Source organism: Loxodonta africana, chromosome 23, assembly GCF_030014295.1.
Source record: "Loxodonta africana isolate mLoxAfr1 chromosome 23, mLoxAfr1.hap2, whole genome shotgun sequence".
In the NCBI taxonomy this organism is placed as follows: domain Eukaryota; kingdom Metazoa; phylum Chordata; class Mammalia; order Proboscidea; family Elephantidae; genus Loxodonta; species Loxodonta africana.
In genome coordinates this window covers 27,785,273-27,803,285 of record NC_087364.1, presented here as the reverse complement: position 1 = coordinate 27,803,285, position 18,013 = coordinate 27,785,273, and the positions used below count along the sequence as shown (strand labels likewise).

Here is an 18,013-nt window from a genome sequence, read left to right as displayed (position 1 = left end):
AACCTTAATTTTGAAGACTACCATTACCTTTTTGGGCACAGTAGGAAACACACCAGAAGAAATCCTGTTTCATTTTTAGCTCTGTCACCCTGATTAAGTGACTAAGTGACAATGTTTCCTTATCTGTTAAATGAGCAAGGTATACTAGATGATACCTGAGTCATTTCCAGTTGTAGTACCGTATGGCTCTTAAATACTTCAGAGGGATTAATTAAGCTAAGTACTGAAAATTCACCAAAATTTATCATCTAGCAGGCAATTTAAAAATAGGAGTGATAGATGTTACCCTTAAAATACTGATTATAAATTTCTGTAGAAAATTCAAAACTTATTTTTCTTTTATTATAAGACATTTAATTATGGTTGGTATAATCTTCACACAGTCTTACTGTCAAATAGTTACAAACTAATAAAACAAAAAATAGGGCTAGTTCACTCTAACAAGAATTTTTTTTTAAGCTTATTATAATATCCACTTATTCCGATATGGTATAAAATTTAAAACAATGAGTCTATACAAGTAAGTTTAGTGACAGAAAAATCTTTTTATGTCAGGGTCTTACCCAAACAATTCACTTCGATTCAAGGAGAGGGTTACCGCAGGTTCTAGTGTACTTTAAATATTATAGTGCTGTACGTTCAATTCTATAGTAATATTTCCATCTTAAGGGACAAAAATCTTTTGTACTCCGGTATTTTCTTAGGCCAAAGGTCTTTGTGGTCTACTAAAATACTTTCTACAATGACTGTACATGATGCTGATTCATGATAGAAATTTACTAAGTGCCTACAATTTGATGACAATACTGTTCTGGTGTTGGAGATATATAGATTAAAGACAGACAATGTATTTGCTGTCACTGAACTTACATTCTAATGGGATAGAAAGGATAAACAAGCATTTAAATAAATAAATAAATAAAATCTGAGATAACGGCAAGTTCTATGAATACAATAACATGAAATAGGATTCAGAGACTGCTAGGAAAGAGTTACTTTTATAGACTTAATCAGGGTAGTCCTCTTTCAGGAGATGACATTTGGGCTGAGATTGGAATGATTAAAAGCTACCCAAAGAATGCGGAAAGGACATTCCACACAGAGGGAGAGTAAAGTTCCTGGCAGAAATAAGCGTGCTTTGTTAGAGAAACAGGAAGATAAAGGGGTTGTACATACTTGTGAAAGAAGCAGGAGGGGTCATATTCCCTAGATACAAATTCTAAATGGCTAAAAGGGTATTGCCAAATTGACTACTCAAATTTATACTGATCCATATTTTCGAAAATGAAGAAAACTGTGTAAGGGCAATTTAACTTAGTTTTGTTTTCAGGATCATGATAGTTTAAACTGTGGAACAAGAATACTATCCCAAAAACAAGAAGAATAAATTCTACTGAATGGTTTTATATTAATTTAATAATAATTCTAATATGCCCATAGAGCATGATTAAATTATGATAAAACTACTACATTAATAGTAAAGTCCTTCCTACAGTATGGAAGCAATGCAACATGAAAGGACCACCTAAGGAGAATTTTATACTATTAAATAGACTTGTTATTTATCTATTGTTTTAAAAAATTATACTAACCCCTGGCACTTATCTCAAATAAGTAGATGTGCCCTCATTCAAGGTAAAGACTAAATGGATTAACTATTACTTTCATTGCTGCTGGTATTGTTTATTATTATCTGACAGAGAACAGCTCATACAAGATAATTGCTATTCACTTGTCCTTGGGAGAAAGAAGAGGCACACTTACCAACATAGTTTCTAGACCTGGATGTTAGTAAAACATGACTATACCACAAAACATAAAAGCAACATTGAGTCAATTTATATTTTTGGACATTTTCATAAGACTTTATGCATTTCCTTATTACTTTTGCATTTGCTATTCAAATTGTTACATTTATGTTTTGGGTATTAAAGTAATTCTCATTAAAATAATTCTCATTACTTACTGTGGAAAAAGAAATAAGTGAAATAAAATTTACTGGGGAAAGATTTAGGTAAGATAAAGAAAAACCTGCCCTTAAAATATGCTTTTCTGACCTAAAAACAACTGTCAGGTCAATAAAAATTTAAGATTTTATTTACTTAGGTTTACTAATAGAAGGACCTTAGAAGTGCAATAATTATTCAAATAATTAATGTAAAGGTAGTTTTTCCCTGTCCTGTTTTTTTTTTTTTAATTGACATACTGTATCATGTGTTGTGCAATCTTCATGATCCTTGTTATGTTTGGGGCCATCATTATGGCTACTGGGTCAATTCATATCATTGAGGGTTCCCTCGTTTTCACTGGCCCTCTACTTTACCAAACATGATGTCCTGTTATAAATATTGGTCTTTCCTGATGAAGTATCCAAAGTAAGCAAGCCAAAGTTTCACCATCCTCGCTGATAAGGAGCATTCTGGTAATATTTCTTCTAAGACAGATTTGATTGCCTTAATTAACCCAATAGAATTTCACCTTCGCATGTGACAGCCTATTCACATGCCTTAACCTTCACTTGAATAATAACAATCTCAAATATACCCTTTTCTTGTACCCGAGGCAGACTAAGGTAGCTGGAGAGTAATGGTACCTTGTGACTTATGCACGGGGTGTACTTTGTGTAGACTGATTATGTCTTCCTTAAGCTAACCTTAAATTAATTTCCTTCCTTAACATCTCAAAAGATAGTATTTTCTCCATTGACACCAATTTTGCACTTCCTACTCACTCCTGTTCAGACTTTTGCTCTATGGCACAGGCCCCTACCACTCTTTGGAAGCTGCTTCTGTAAATGTTTCTAATGACTTACAAAATTTAAGATGTTCTTTTTTTTTTTTTACTTAGTCGCTGTCCTACTTCACCTTTTAAGAGTTTGATATTAAACACTCTCTCTTAGTTACTCTTTTCTTTCCAAGATTCCATTACCCTGCACTCTCTGGGCTCTTTTCTTCTCTGCTTCTTCTCAATTGCATTCCTTTGCTCAACCTCACCTTGACCACTTAAATGAAACTGTTCTCCAAGACTCTGGTCTTAGCCCTCCACTCTACATTTTCCTCCTTTAAGGTCATAAATTACCATGGCTTAACTCTGTCAGGATATTTCTTAATCCTGGCTACATTCTTGATCTCTAGAGAGTTGCTTGGTACACTCGTCTATCTATCTATACAAGGATGTCCTACCAGTTCATCAAACTCAGTATTTCCAAATTCAGAGTCAAGGTCTTTCCCTCTCAGCCCAGCCCTCCTTTGAATTCTCCTTTAAAGAGGCAGGCTAGCATGGGGAAAGAGCACGGCTCTAGAATTGGATGAACTTAGAATCAAAAGGTTCTAATGACTGCATTTTAATTTTCTCATCTTTAAATTGGGGATAACAAAAACCAAACCCAAACCCACGCTGTCAGGTTGATTCTGACTCATAGCAACCCTATAAGACAAGAGTAGAACTGCCCCATAGGGATTCCAAGGCTGTAAATCTTGATGGAAGCAGACTGCCACATCCATCTTCCTACACAGTGGCTAGTCGGTTAGCAGCTAAGTATTTAACCACTGTGATGACAGAGCTCGTTAAAATGGGGATAATGCAACTCGTTTTGTAGGCTACTGTAAAGACTGAATAACTTAACATATATTTCATACATAATTAATCCACAAAAGAATTTCCTTTTCTTTTTGATCAATCAATACTATCATTATTCCTAGTCAGGTAGTCTGAAAAAAGGAGCAACCACTGATTCTTCCTTTTCCTCTCATTTCTCTAATTCAAATGGTTACCAGGCTCTACAAAGTCTATTCCACATTAGCGCTTGATTCTATTTCCTACTTTTCTTTGACAGTTGTAAACTGGACTATTGCAATAGCCTAAGGAGCCCCCTTTTACTTCATCTTTCATACTGTGACCACAGATGAACAGCGGAACATTTAAGTGCAATTATCTACATGACTATTGTCTGCTGATTTCTCCTGACAGTAATTTACAGTTCACATCAGAGAATCCCAGTCCTCAGGTGTTTCTGTTACAATTGTTTTTACAGTACTGTGGTGGTTTGCATGTGTTGCTGTGATGCTGGAAGCTATGCCACCGGTATTTCAAATACCGGCAGGGTCTCCCATGGTGGACAGGCTTTAGAGAAGCTTCCAGACTAAGACAGACTAGGAAGAAGGACCTGGTGGCCCACTTCTGTCCAGTGGGAACCTTATGAATAGCTGCAGAACAATGTCTGACAGAGTGCTGGAGGATGAGCCCCTCGGGTTGGAAGGCACTCAAAGCATGACTGGGGAAGAGCTGTCCCCTCAAAGTAGTGATGACCTTAATGATGTGGATGAAATAAAGCTTTCAGGACCTTCATTTGCTGAGGTGGCATGACTCAAAATGAGAAGCAACAGTTGCGAACATCCATTAGAAACTATAATATGGAATGTATGAAGTATGAATCTAGGAAAACTGAAAAAACAAACAAACAAACAAAAACCAAACCCGTTGCCACTGACTTGACTCCAACTCATAGCGACCCTATAGGACAGAGCAGAACTGCCCCATAGGGTTTCCAAGAAGTGGCTGGTGGATTTGAACTGCTGACCTTTTAGTTAGCAGAGCTCTACACCACTGTGCCACCAGGGCTCCAGAAAAATTGGAAATCATCAAAAATGAAATGGATTGAATAAAGATCGATATCCTAGGCATTAGTGAGCTGAAATGGACTGGTACTGGCCATTCTGAATAAGAAAATCATGTGGTTTACTATGACGGGTATGATAAATTGAAGAGGAATGGGGTTGTGTTTATCCTCCAAAAGAACATTTCAAGATCTATCTTGCAGTGTAACATTGTCAGTGATAGGATAATATCCACACGCCTACAAGGAAGACCAGTTAATATAACTAAGTGAGCTGAAACGGACTGGTATTGGCCATTTTGAATTGGACAACCACATGGTTTACAATTCCGGGAATGACAAATTGAAGAGGAATAGCATTGCATTTATCATCAAAAATAATGTTTCAAGATCTATCCTTAAGTACAACACTGTAGGTGATAGGATAACATCCATACGCCTATGAGGAAGATGAGTTAATATGATTATTATTCAAATTACACACCAACCACTAATGCCAAAGATAAAGAGACTGAAGATTTTTACCAACTTCTGCAGTCTGAAATTGATCAAACATGCAATCAAGATGCGTTGATGATTACTAGTGACTGCAATGTGAAAGCTGGAAACAGAAAAGAAGGATTGGTAGTTGGAAAATATGGTCTTGGTGATAGAAGTGGTGCTGTAGATTGCATGACAGAATTTTACAGGACCGATGACTTCTTCATAACAAATGACTTTTTTTCAGCAACATAAATGGTGACTATACACGTGGACCTCACCAGACGGAATACACAGATTCAAATTAACAACATCTGTGGAAACAGATGATGGAAAAGCTCAGTATCATCAGACAGAACAAGGCAAGGGACGACTGAGGAACAAACCATCAATTGGTTGTATGCAAGTTCAAGTTGAAGCTGAAGAAACTTAGAGCGAGACTACAAGAGCTAGAATATGACCTTGAGTATATCCTACCTGAATTTATAGGTCATCTCAAGAAAAGATTTGACACATTGAACACAAATGATCCAAGATCAGTTGAGCTGTGGAATGACATTAAGGACATCATACATGAACAAAGCAAAAGGTCATTAAAAAGATGGGAAAGAGGAGGCGGGGTCAAGATGGCAGAATACCCAGACACTTCCTGTGATCCCTCTTACAATGAAGACCTAAAAAAACAAGTGAAATGATTATATTTATGACAAGCTAGGAGCCTGAACATGAAAGGCAAAGTCAGAAAATGGACTGAGCAGCAGCGGGAGGGAGAGGCGGTTCAGGAGGGGAGAGGAGTTACCAGACCGGAATTGCTGGGATCCCTCAGGCACCATTCCTGGGAGTGGCTGCGGCGGGCTGGTGGTAGTGTTCCACCGCAGTTCCCTCAGGGAGAAGCAGCCAGCCACACAGCCTACTCACAGCTCCAGAACCAGAGAACGGCACTCTTGGTAAATGCTAAGAACTTGCATATATTTTACTGCGCCCTCATCCCCGAGCTGGCTTCGGAGGCTGTTCATTTCCCTGGGCCTGAGATAGGCCATCTTGAGTGCCCGGAGCCATCCTCCTGACCTTGGAGTAGGAATAAGTTCACAATTGGGGGGAAAATAATTTGCCAGCTCCACTAACTGCGGGAGGTCAGGACAGAAGTGGCTCCTGTCTGGGCAAAAAACAATCTGTAGATTTTGAATACCTTTCCCTCCTGCATGGCCTAGTGTGGGCCTATTTCAGGAAAATAGTCCCTTGTTGGCACACTGCAACTGATATAGCTGTGCGGTGCAGAGGCGGGGGTTGGATATTTGACTCCGCTTTGCCTATTAAATAGGGTCCTCACGAACCCACATCAGAGGCATAAGGCCAGATGGCTACACTCAGATCACCCAGCCACCCATGATAGGGTCCAAGGATGTTACCTCCCAGTCCTTACAAACAAAAGCACTGGATGCTCATGGTCTGTCTACAGAACACACCCACCTGCATGTGCTAGCGAACAGGGACGTGCTTTCCCCACATTCAGGTGACAGTTCTCAGCTCCCTGCCTTGACCAGAGCGTGACCCCCTGCTGCAACCAGATACCGGTACCTACACCGATCACCCCTGCCCCTCTAAGATTGTAGGACAGAGCCTGTACCACACGTTTTATGATCAGCTACCTGGAAAAGCAGACACATACAAGAAAAGTGAATGGACTCCTAGACTGATATACCTGATAACAGCTCTAGCTATCTGGTGACAGGACATCAGAGCTGCAAGATGAAAATAATCAAGCTAGCTCACTCAAGCAATCCATTTGGGCATATCAAAACAAAACGAAAGCAAGAAGCTAGGACACAGTAAGCAATCATAAAATAAACTAATACAATAACTTATAAATGGCTTGGAGGCAACAGTCATAACAAGTTACACAAAGAAACAGACCATGATTGCCTAAACAAGCTCTCAAAACAAAGAATCAATGGATCTTCTGGACGAAGGTGACTTCCTGGAATTACCAGATGCAGAATTCAAAAGATTAATACACAGAACTCATCAAGACATCAGGAACGAAATTAGGAAGGAGATCAGGCAATACACAGAACAAGCCAAGGAACACAGAGAAAGCAGCTCAAGAAATTAAAAAGGTTATTCAAGAACATAATGAAAAATTTAATAAGCTGCATGAACCCATAGAGAGACAGCCATCAGAAATTCAGAAAATTAACAATAAAATTACAGAATTAGACAACTTAACAGAAAGTCAGAGGAGCAGAATTGAGCAAGGGGAAGGCAGAATTGGTGAGCTTGAAAATAAAACTCTTGGCACCAATATATTTGAAGAAAAAATCAGATAAAATAATTAAAAAAAATGAAGAGAACTTAAGAATCATGTGGGACTCTATCAAGAGAAATAACATACGAGTGATTGGAGAACTAAAACAGGGAGGGACAACAGAAACTACAGGGAGAATTGCTGAAGATTTGTTGGCAGAAAACTTCTCTGATATTGGGAAAGATGAGAAGATATGTATGCAAGATGCTCATCGAAGTCCACATAAGGTAGATTCTAAAAGAAAGTCACCAAGACATATTATAATCAAACTTGCCAAAACCAAAAATAAGAGAATTTTAAGAGCAGCTAGGGATAAACGAAAAGTCACCTACAAAAGAGCGTCAATAAGAATAAGCTTGGATTACTCTGCAGAAACCATAAGGCAATGAGATGACTTACATAAGGCAATGAAGGAAAAAAATTGCCAGCAAAGAATCACATATCCAGCAAAACTGTCTCTCAAATATGAAAGTGAAATTAGGACATTTCCAGATAAAGAGAAGTTTAGGAAATTCATAAAAACCAAACCAAAACTATAAGAAATACTAATAGGAGTTCTTTGGTTAGAATATCAATAATATCAGGTATCAACCCAAGACTAGAACACTGGGCAGAGCAATCAGATGTCAACCCAAACAGGGACATCACAAAAATAAATCAAGATTAAAAAAAAATGCTCAGAAAAGGGAAACAACGATGTTATTATGTAAAAGAAGACAACATTAGAACAAAAAAAAGGACTAAAAAATGTAGTCATATATCTTTCATAGGAAGAGGAGGGCAAGGCGATATAAAGAAATAAAAGTTAGGTTTAAACTTAGAAAAATAGGGGGTAAATATTAAGGTAACCACAAAGGAGACTGACTATCCTACTCATCAAAATAAAAATAAAATAAAAATAGAGACCCAGCAGAAACAAAATCAACAACAATGAATAAGAGGAAAAGACAATATATAAACTACTAAGCACAAAAAATTAAGTGAGAAAAAGAAACTGTCAACAACACACACAAAAAGATATCAAAATGACAGCACTAAACTCATACTTGCCTATAATTATGCTGGATGTAAATAGACTAAATGTACCAATACACAGATAGACAATGGCAGAATGGAAAAAAAAAAAAAACACGATTCGTCTATATGCTGCGTACAAGAGACACACCTTACAATTAGAGACACAAACAAACAAAAACTCAAAGGATGGAAAAAAATATATCAAGCAAACAACAAATCAAAAAACAGCAGGAGTGGCCGTATTAATTTCTGACAAAACAGACTTTAAAGTTAAATCCACGACAAAGGACAAGGAAGGACATTATATAATGATTAAAGGGATAATATACCAGGAGGTGTATGTAAAAACTGGACAATGAATAAGGAAGACAGAAGGAGAACTGACGCCTTTGAAGTGTGGTGGTGGTGACATATATTGAATATACCATGGAATCTTAAAAGAATGAACAAGTCTGTTGTAGAAGAAGTGCAGCCAGAATGCTCCTCAGAGGCAAGGATGGTGAGACTGTGTCTTACATACTTTGGACTTGTTGTCAGGAGGGATCAGTCCCGGAAGAGGACATCATGCTTGGTAGAGTACAGGGTCAGCGGAAAAGAGGAAGGCCCTCAATGAGGTAGACTGACACAGTGGGTGCAACACTGAGCTCACGCATAACAACGGTTGTAAGGATGGCTCAGGACCAGGAAGTGTTTCGTTCTGTTGTGCATAGGATCACTATGAGTCGAACTGACTCAACAGCACCTAACAACAACAACAACATATGGGGAGGATATAACCATCTTAAATATTTATACACCTAATGACAGAGCTGTAAGATATATAAAACAAATTCTAACAGCATTGAAAAGTGAGGTAGACAGCTCCACACATATAATAGGCGACTTCAACACATCACGTTCGGTGAAGGACAAAACATCCAGAAAGAACCTCAATAAAGAAACGGAAGATCTAAATGCCACAATCAACCAACTTGACCTCATAGACACATACACAATAATCCACCCAACAGCAGCCAAGTATACTTTCTTTTCTAGTGCACATGGAACATTCTCTAGAACAGACCACATATTAGGTCATAAAACAAGACTTAACAGAATCCACAACATTGAAATATTACAAAGCATCTTCTCTGACCAAAAGTCCACAAAAGTAGAAATCAGTAACAGAAAAAGTAGGGAAAAGAAATTAAACACTTGGACAGTGAACAATACCCTGCTCAAAAAAGACTGGGCTACAGATGACATTAAGGATGGAATAAAAAAATTCACTGACTCCAATGAGAATGAAAACAGAACCTTTGGGACACAGCTAAAGCACTGCTCAAAGTTTAATTTATACCAATAATCGCATATATCCAAGAACAAGAAAGGGCCCAAATCAAAGAATTATCCCTACAATTTGAACAAATAGAAAGAGAGCAACAAAAGAAACTCTCACACACCAGAAGAAAGCAAATAATAAAAATTAGAGCAGAATTAAATGAAATAGAAAACAGAAAAACAATTGAAAGAGCTAACAAGACTAAAAGTTGGTTCTTTGAAAAAATTAACAAAATTGATAAACCATTGGCCAAAATGACAAAAGAAAAACAGGACAGGAAGCAAATAACCCAAATAAGAAATGAGATGGGCAATAATACAACAGACCCAAATGAAATTAAAGGAATCGTATTAGATTGGTATGAAAACCTGTGCTCTAACAAATTTGAAAACCTAGAAGAAATGGATGAATTCCTAGAAACGTACCATCTACCTAAACTAACACAAACAGAGATAGAACAACTAAATACACCCAAAACAGAGATTGAAGAGGTAACCAAAAACCTCTCAAGAAAAAAAAGACCTGGCTTGGACGGCATCATTACTTTCAGAGAAGAGTTAACACTACTACTAACACTACTACTACTTAAGGTATTTCAGAGCATAGAGAAGGACGGAATACTCCCAAACTCATTCTATGAGGCCAGCATATCCCTGATACCAACACCAGGTAAAGGCAACACAAAAAAAGAAAATTACAGACCTATATCCCTTACCAACTTAGATGCAAAAATCCTCAACAATATTTTAGCCAACAGAATTCAACAAAATATCAAAAGAATAATTCACCATGACTACGTGCGATTCATATCAGGCATGCAGGGATGGTTCAACATTAGAAAAACAATTAATATAATCCATCATACAAATAAAGCAAAAGAAAAGAACCACATGATCTTACCAATTGATGCAGAAAAGGCATTTGACAAAGTTCAACACCCATTCATGATAAACACTCTCAGCGAAATAGGAATAGAAGGAAAATTCCTCAACATAATAAAGGACATTTATACAAAGGCAAAAGCCAACATCATCCTAAGAGATTTTGAAAGCATTCCCCTTGATATCGGTAACCAGACAATGAAGCCCTTTATCACCTCTGTTATTCAACATTGTGGTGGAGGTCCTAGCCAGAGCAATTAGGCTAGATAAGGAAATATAGGGCATCCAGATTGGTAAGGAAGAAGTAAAAGTATCTCTCTTTGCAGATGACATGATCTTATACACAGAAAACCCTAAGGAATCCTCAGGAAAACTAATGAAAGTAATAGAAGAGTTCAGCAGAGTATCGGGATACAGGATAAACATAAAAAATCTGTTGGATTCCTCTACATCAACAAAAAGAACATCGAGGAGAAAATCACCAAATCAATACCATTTATAGTAGACCTCAAGAAGATATATGGGGCAGTTCTACTCTGTCCTGTAGGGTCGCTATGAGTTGGAATGGACTCGATGGCACTGTTTTTTTTTTTTTTTCCAAGAAGATAAAATACTTAGGAATATACCTTACCAGATATGTAAAAGACCTATACAAAGAAAACTACAAGACACTACAGCAAGAAACCAAAAGAGACCTACATAAGTGGAAAAATATACCTTGCTCATGGACAGGAAGACTTAACATTGTAAAAATGTGTATTCTACCAAAAGCGATCTATAGATACAATGCAATTCTTATTCAGATTCCAATGACATTTTTTGATGAGATGGAGAAACAAATCACGAACTTCATACGGAAGAGAAAGAGGCCCTGGATAAGTAAAGCATTACTGAAAAAGAACAAAGTGGGAGGTCTCACTCTACCTGATTTTTCAACCTATTATACCGCCACAGTAGTCAAAACAGCTTGGTACTGGTACAACAACAGACACATAGACCAATGGAACAGAACTGAGATTCCAGACATAAATGCATCCATATATGAAAAAAAAAAAAATTTCTCCATATATGAGCAGCTGATATTTGACAAAGGCCCAAGAGTCAGTTGAATGGGAAAAAGATAGTCCATTTAACAAATGGTGCTGACATAACTGGATATCCATCTGCAAAAAAATGAAACAAGATCCATACCTCACACCATGTACAAAATCTAACTCAAAATGGATGAAAGACCTAAATATCAAATCTAAAACGATAAAGATCATGGAAGAAAAAATAGGGAAAATGCTAGGAGCCCTAATTCATGGCATAACTAGTATATAAAACATTACTAACAATGCAGAAGAAAAACTAGATAACTGGGAGCTCCTATAAATCAAACACCTATGCGCATCCAAAGACTTCACCAAAAGAGTAAAAAGATTACCTACAGACTGGAAAAAAGTTTTTAGCTATGACATTTCCGATCAGCACCTGATCTCTAAAATTTAAATAATACTACAACAACTCAACTACAAAAAGACAAATAACCCAATTAAAAAATGGGCAAAAGATATGAACAGACACTTCACTAAAGAACACATTCATGTAGCTAACAGATACATGAGGAAATGCTCATGATCCTTAGCCATTAGAGAAATGCAAATCAAAACCACAATGAGATTTCATCTCACTCCAACAAGGCTGGCATTAATCCAAAAAAACAGAAAATAATAAATACTGGAGAGGCTGTGGAGAGATTGGAACACTTGTACACTGCTGGTGGGAATGTAAAATGGTACAACCACTTTGGAAATCGATTTGGTACTTCCTTGGAAAGCTAGAAATAGAACTACCATACGATCCAGCATTCCCACTGGTTGGAATGTATCTTACAGAAATAAGAGCCTTTACAAGAACAGATATATGCACACCCATGTTCATTGCAGCACTGTTTACAATAGCAAAAAGATGGAAGCAACCAAGGTGCACATCAATGGATGAATGGATAAATAAATTATGGTATATTCACACAATGGAATACTACGCATCGATAAAGAACAGTGATGAATCTGTGACACATTTCATACCATGGAGGAATCTGGAAGGCATTATGCTGAGTGAAATTAGTCAGTTGCAAAAGGAAAATATTGTATAAGACCACTATTATAAGAACCGGAGAAGTAGTTTAAACAGAGAATAAAATATTCTTTGATGGTTACCAGATGGGGAAGGGAGGTGGGAGAGGGGTATTCACTAATTAGATAGTAGGTAAGAACTAGTTTAGGTGATGGGAAAGACAACACACAATACAGGGGAGGTCAGCACAACTGGACTAAACCAAAAGCAGTTTCCTGAATAAACTGAATGCTTCGAAGGCCAGCATTGCAGGGGCGGGGGTTTGGGGACCACGGTTTCAGGGGATATCTAAGTCAATTGGCATAACTAAGAAAACATTCTGTATCCCACTTTGGAGAGCGGCATCTGGGGTCTTAACTGCTAGCAAGCGGTCATCTAAGATGCACCAATGGGTGTCAACCCATCTGGAGTAAAGGAGAATGAAGAACACCAAAGACACAGGTAATTAAGAGCCCAAGAGACAGAAAGGACCACATAAACCAGAGACTACATCAGCCTGAGACCAGAAGAAATAGATGGTGCCTGGCTACAACCGATGACTGCCCTGACAGGGAGCACAACAGAGAACCTCTGAGGGAGCAGGAGTGCAGTGGGATGCAGACCCTGAATTTTCATAAAAAGACCAGACTTAACAGTCTCACTGAGACTAGAAGGACCCGGGGGGTCAAGGTCCCCGACATTCTGTTAGCTCAAGACAGAAACCATTCCCAAAGCCAACTCTTCAGACAGGGATTGGACTGGAGTATGGGATAGATAATGATACTGGTGAAGAGTAATCTTCTTAGATCAAGCAGTCACAGGAGACTATGTTGGCATCTCCTGTTCGGATGGGAGATGAGAGGACAGAGGGGGTCAGAAGCTGGCCAAATGGACACAAAAATATAGAGTGGAAGGAAGGAATGTGGTGTTTCATTAGGGGGAGAGCAATTAGGAGTATACAGCAAGGCATATATAAATTTTTGTATAAGACACTGACTCAATTTGTAAACTTTCACTTAAAGCACAATAAAAATTTTTAAAAACAGAAGAAGCAATGGTAGGCCTACTTTGGAACTATTCCCAAAGCCAACTCTTCAGACAGGGATTGGATGGACTATAAGATAGAAAACGGTACTGGTGAGGAGTGAGCTTCTTGGTTCAAGCAGACACGTGAGACTATGTGGGCAGGTCCTGTCTGGAGGGTAGATGAGAAGGCAGAGGGGTCAGAAGCTGGCTGAATGGACATAGCGAATACAGGGTGGAGAGAAGGAGCGTGCTGTTTCATTAGGGGGAGGGTAACTAGGAGTAAGGTGTATATAAATTTTTATATGGAAGAGTGACTTGATTTGTAAACTTTCACTTAAAGCACAAAAAAAAAAAAAAAGATACGAAATAAAAGACCAAAATGGATGTGAGAAGAGAATCAGAAACTTGCTCTTAAACATACAGTAGCTAAGGCAAATGGAAGAAATGATGAAGTAAAAGAGCTGAAAAGATTTTGAAGGGCAGCTGGAGAAGACAAAGTATTATAATGAAATGTGTAAAGGCCTGGAGTTAGAAAACCAAAAGGGAAGAACGTGCTAGCCGTTTCTCAAGCTCAAAGAATTGAAGAAAAAATTCAAGCCTTGAGTTGCAGCACTGAAGGATTCTATTGGGAACATACGGAACTGGTCGACATTCAGCCACTTCAGGAGGTAGCATATCATCAAGAACTGGTTGTACTGAAGGAATAAGTTCAAGCTGCACTGAAGGTGCGTGTCAGGGCTGTATCCTTTCACCATACTTATTTAGTCTGTACGCTGGGTAAATAACCTGAGAAGTTGGACTATATGAAGAAGAACGGAGCATCAGGATTGGAGGAAGGCTCATTAACAGCCTGTGATATACAGGTGGCACAACCGTGCTTGCTGAAAATGAAGAGGACTTAAAGCAGTTGCTGATGAAGATCAAAGACCACAGCCTCACTATGGAATATACCTCAACATAAAGAAAACAAAAATCCTCACAATTGGGCCAATAAGCAATATTACGATAAATGGAGAAAAGATTGAAGTTGTCGAGGATTTCATTTTACTTGAATCCACAATCAACACCCATAGAGGCAGCAGTAAAGAACTCAATCGATGCACTGCATCAGGGAAATCTACTGCAAATGACCTTTTTAAAGTACTCAAAGGCAAAAACGTCACTCTGAGGACTAAGGTGTGCCTGGCCCAAGCCGTGGTATTTTCAATTGCCTCATATGCATGCAAAAGTTGGACAATGAATAAGGAAGACCTAATTGATACCTTGGAATTATGGTGTTGATGAGGAATATTGGATATATGATGGTCTGCTAGAAGAATGAAAAAATCTGTCTTGGAAGTATAGCCAGAACGCTCCTAAGAAGCAAGGATGGCCAAGGCTTCATCTCACGTACTTTGGACGTATTATCAGGAGGGATGACTCGCTGAAGAGAGACATCACGCTTGGTAAAGGAGAGGTTCAGGGAAGAAGAGGAAGACCCTCAAAGGGACAGATTGACATGGTGGTTGCAACAATGGGCTCGAGCATTACAAAGATTGTGAATGAAGACAGCGCAGGACCAGGCAACGTTTTGTTCTGTTGTACATGTGGTTTCTACGGGTTGGAGCTGACTTGATGGCACCTAACAAAAACAATAAATTTTATAAAATTTATTTCAGAGTTACAGACTCCTTGTCATTTAAGTAAATTTCCAGCTAATTTTATTTCCCCAGGGGACCATAAATAATGGTTATTTCATCACTGTTTATGCCAAATAGAGCAATAATATTGTTTCTTTAGCCTGAATGGAACTGAATTCATTCATAAATTTTTCACTGTCCAGTCATTTTATTTCCTTGTTTTTTGAGTATTTTTTTTTATCTGAGGCCCCAAATACGAGCCATGATTTCTGGAAATCTTTGGTTCTTTTCATTTTGTCTATTCAGATGTCCCTTCAACCTCTCTGTGAAATTCTTGGCTGCTTTCAAAAACCAGTTACTATACAATGATAACCTTTATCAGCCCTGCTTCTTTGGAAACACGTAGATTTGCTAACTAACATTTCATACTGACTTTCTCATGAAACATTTTTTTAAAACTCTTATCTCTTACATACAACATATTTTTAGATACATGAAACATTCCAAATATTCTTCAAGCAGTTAAATAGTATAGTTTTCTTTATAGCTTTGTATCGAATTTAACTTCTAACACTTTGTGAGAAAATAAATTCTATAAGTTTACTACCTGTTTTTCTGAATAGTACAGTGCAACCTCATATAGCCAGAGGCTACTTCAGGCAACTTCAATTCTCTGGAATCCTCCAGCTTTGTTACTTAAGCTGCAAACCCAGGAGTAAGAAAAATCTTTTTCAGCATTTGAAATAGTTGTCATAAAGGGCATGCAATAAAATCTATATGAAAATTTTCTCAGAATCTATAGTACCTATAAACCTATAGTATAGTCTAAAGCAGTGCTGTCTAATAGAAATATAATGGAGTTGCGAGTAATTTGAAAATTTCTAGTAGCCAGGTAAGAAAGGCAAAAAGCAACAGGTAAAATTATTAATAGCCAGAAACAATTATTTAATCATATATTCAATATGAAATTATTTAGATATTTTACATTCCTTTGTTTGTTCTTCAAAATCTGATATGTATTTTACACTTATAAAACCCAAACCAAACCCATTGTTTTTTTACACTTATAGCACTTACCAATTCAGACGTTACCTTTCATTAGGAATACTTGATCTGTATTTAGATTTCATAAAATCTACAACTGAAACAGTAGATGTGCACACCCAAGTTCTTCCAAAGTTTTCCAATATAGAAGTGAATGTCAGAGAATGAAGTTTTGTAAAATTTTAAGTAAATTAAAAGAGAAAAACCCCAGTTCCTCAGGCACACCTGCCGTGTTTCAAGGGCTTAACGGTCACATGTGGCTACTAGCTATGATACTGGATGGTGCCAGTATAGACTTTACGTTTTACATATAATTTTAACAACTTTTGTCTGTTTTTCTAACACAGAGGAGATTATAAGAAAAAAAATAGGAGACTAGAATCGACAGGAAGATCTGCTCTTCATTCACACTGGCAACAGTGAAAAGTGACAGATAATATTCCAATCATGAGGAAGGAAAAAGAAACCAGAAATGTGCATGAAAGTCCAGGGTTAGGGTGACAGCCTAATTACCATTAGCAGACTCTGAATGTCTAATTATTCCATCACTGTGAAATTGGTCTTCATTCTACACAGTGTAACTGGCTTCAGAAGACAGGGAAATATATATTTTCTTGGAAAACTTAATAAAAAGTTATAAATGTTAAAAAATTTCATCATGTTAAAAAATCTAATCATGTCATTTAGTTGGAAAATTCACCTATGTGAAACATTTCATTGCCTTATACTGCCAACTAAATAATAATTATTCAGCTATCTTTATAAATTCTAATCTCCCTGCTAGATTTCAATATGATGTCCTCTCCATTGAAATGTCCTAAAATTGTGGACTCATGACCTGATAGACTTTAATCATAAATCTTCCAACCCTTTTTCATAGTCCAACATGTCCTATTTTTAAGCATTCTACATCCTCTTTATTATTTCTCTTTCTTTGAACCATTTCCATGTGATTCATGAAGTGCACCTAATTAGAATTACATACAGAAATCCAGTGATATTTATTTGGTTTGGTTATGAGGCTGTATTTCCTATGTATTTTTAGGATACCTTTCCAGAATTTTGTAGCAACACACTGGACTCACATCTCGAGGGTAGTCTATAATTATGCCTGAATTTATTCTCATCTTGGGTTGGAAACAATATTCCAGAATCTAATTTCCTAGAATTATATACTAGTCTTTTCCCTCAAATGCAATGTAGTAAAAAACAATCTTAACCCACCTCTACTTAACCGATTAGCCAGATTAATTAATGTTCCCTACCCTCCTTTGTAGAACTTAAAGATACATGCTCGTGGAAAGCTGTGTATTTGAAGCTGTAGACCAATCTCAAGCAGGCTTGCACATTCCTGCTTCTAGCAGGTGACATCAATATTTGCTGTAAGTCTTCCGCATTTTCAAACTAACTTATGTGTGTTGTACTTGATATTACAATTACTAAATTTTATTAAATATTACTGTAAAATAATGGACATTTTCTGAAAATTCCAGAAAGGTGGAGGCAGAAGTTAACTAATTAGAGACACTGGGAACTTGGACTTCCTTTTTAGCCTGAGTGAGGATGTGACTTCAAAGGCAACTGAGTTTGGTTTAAAACCAGAAGAAC

General features: G+C 37.4%; 1 protein-coding gene and 1 long non-coding RNA gene across 5 annotated transcripts in view; both read right to left on the bottom strand.

The window, feature by feature from the left end:
• Window positions 1-18,013, bottom strand: part of MICU2 (mitochondrial calcium uptake 2) — a 254,652-nt gene that overhangs the window by 82,775 nt on the left and 153,864 nt on the right. The gene's annotated exons all lie outside the window — the stretch shown is intronic.
• Window positions 1-18,013, bottom strand: part of LOC135228568 (uncharacterized) — a 35,086-nt gene that overhangs the window by 10,797 nt on the left and 6,276 nt on the right. The window contains exon 2 of the long non-coding RNA XR_010319115.1: window positions 1-18,013. This exon is cut by the window's left edge and continues 10,797 nt beyond it. This is a non-coding gene — a long non-coding RNA (uncharacterized LOC135228568).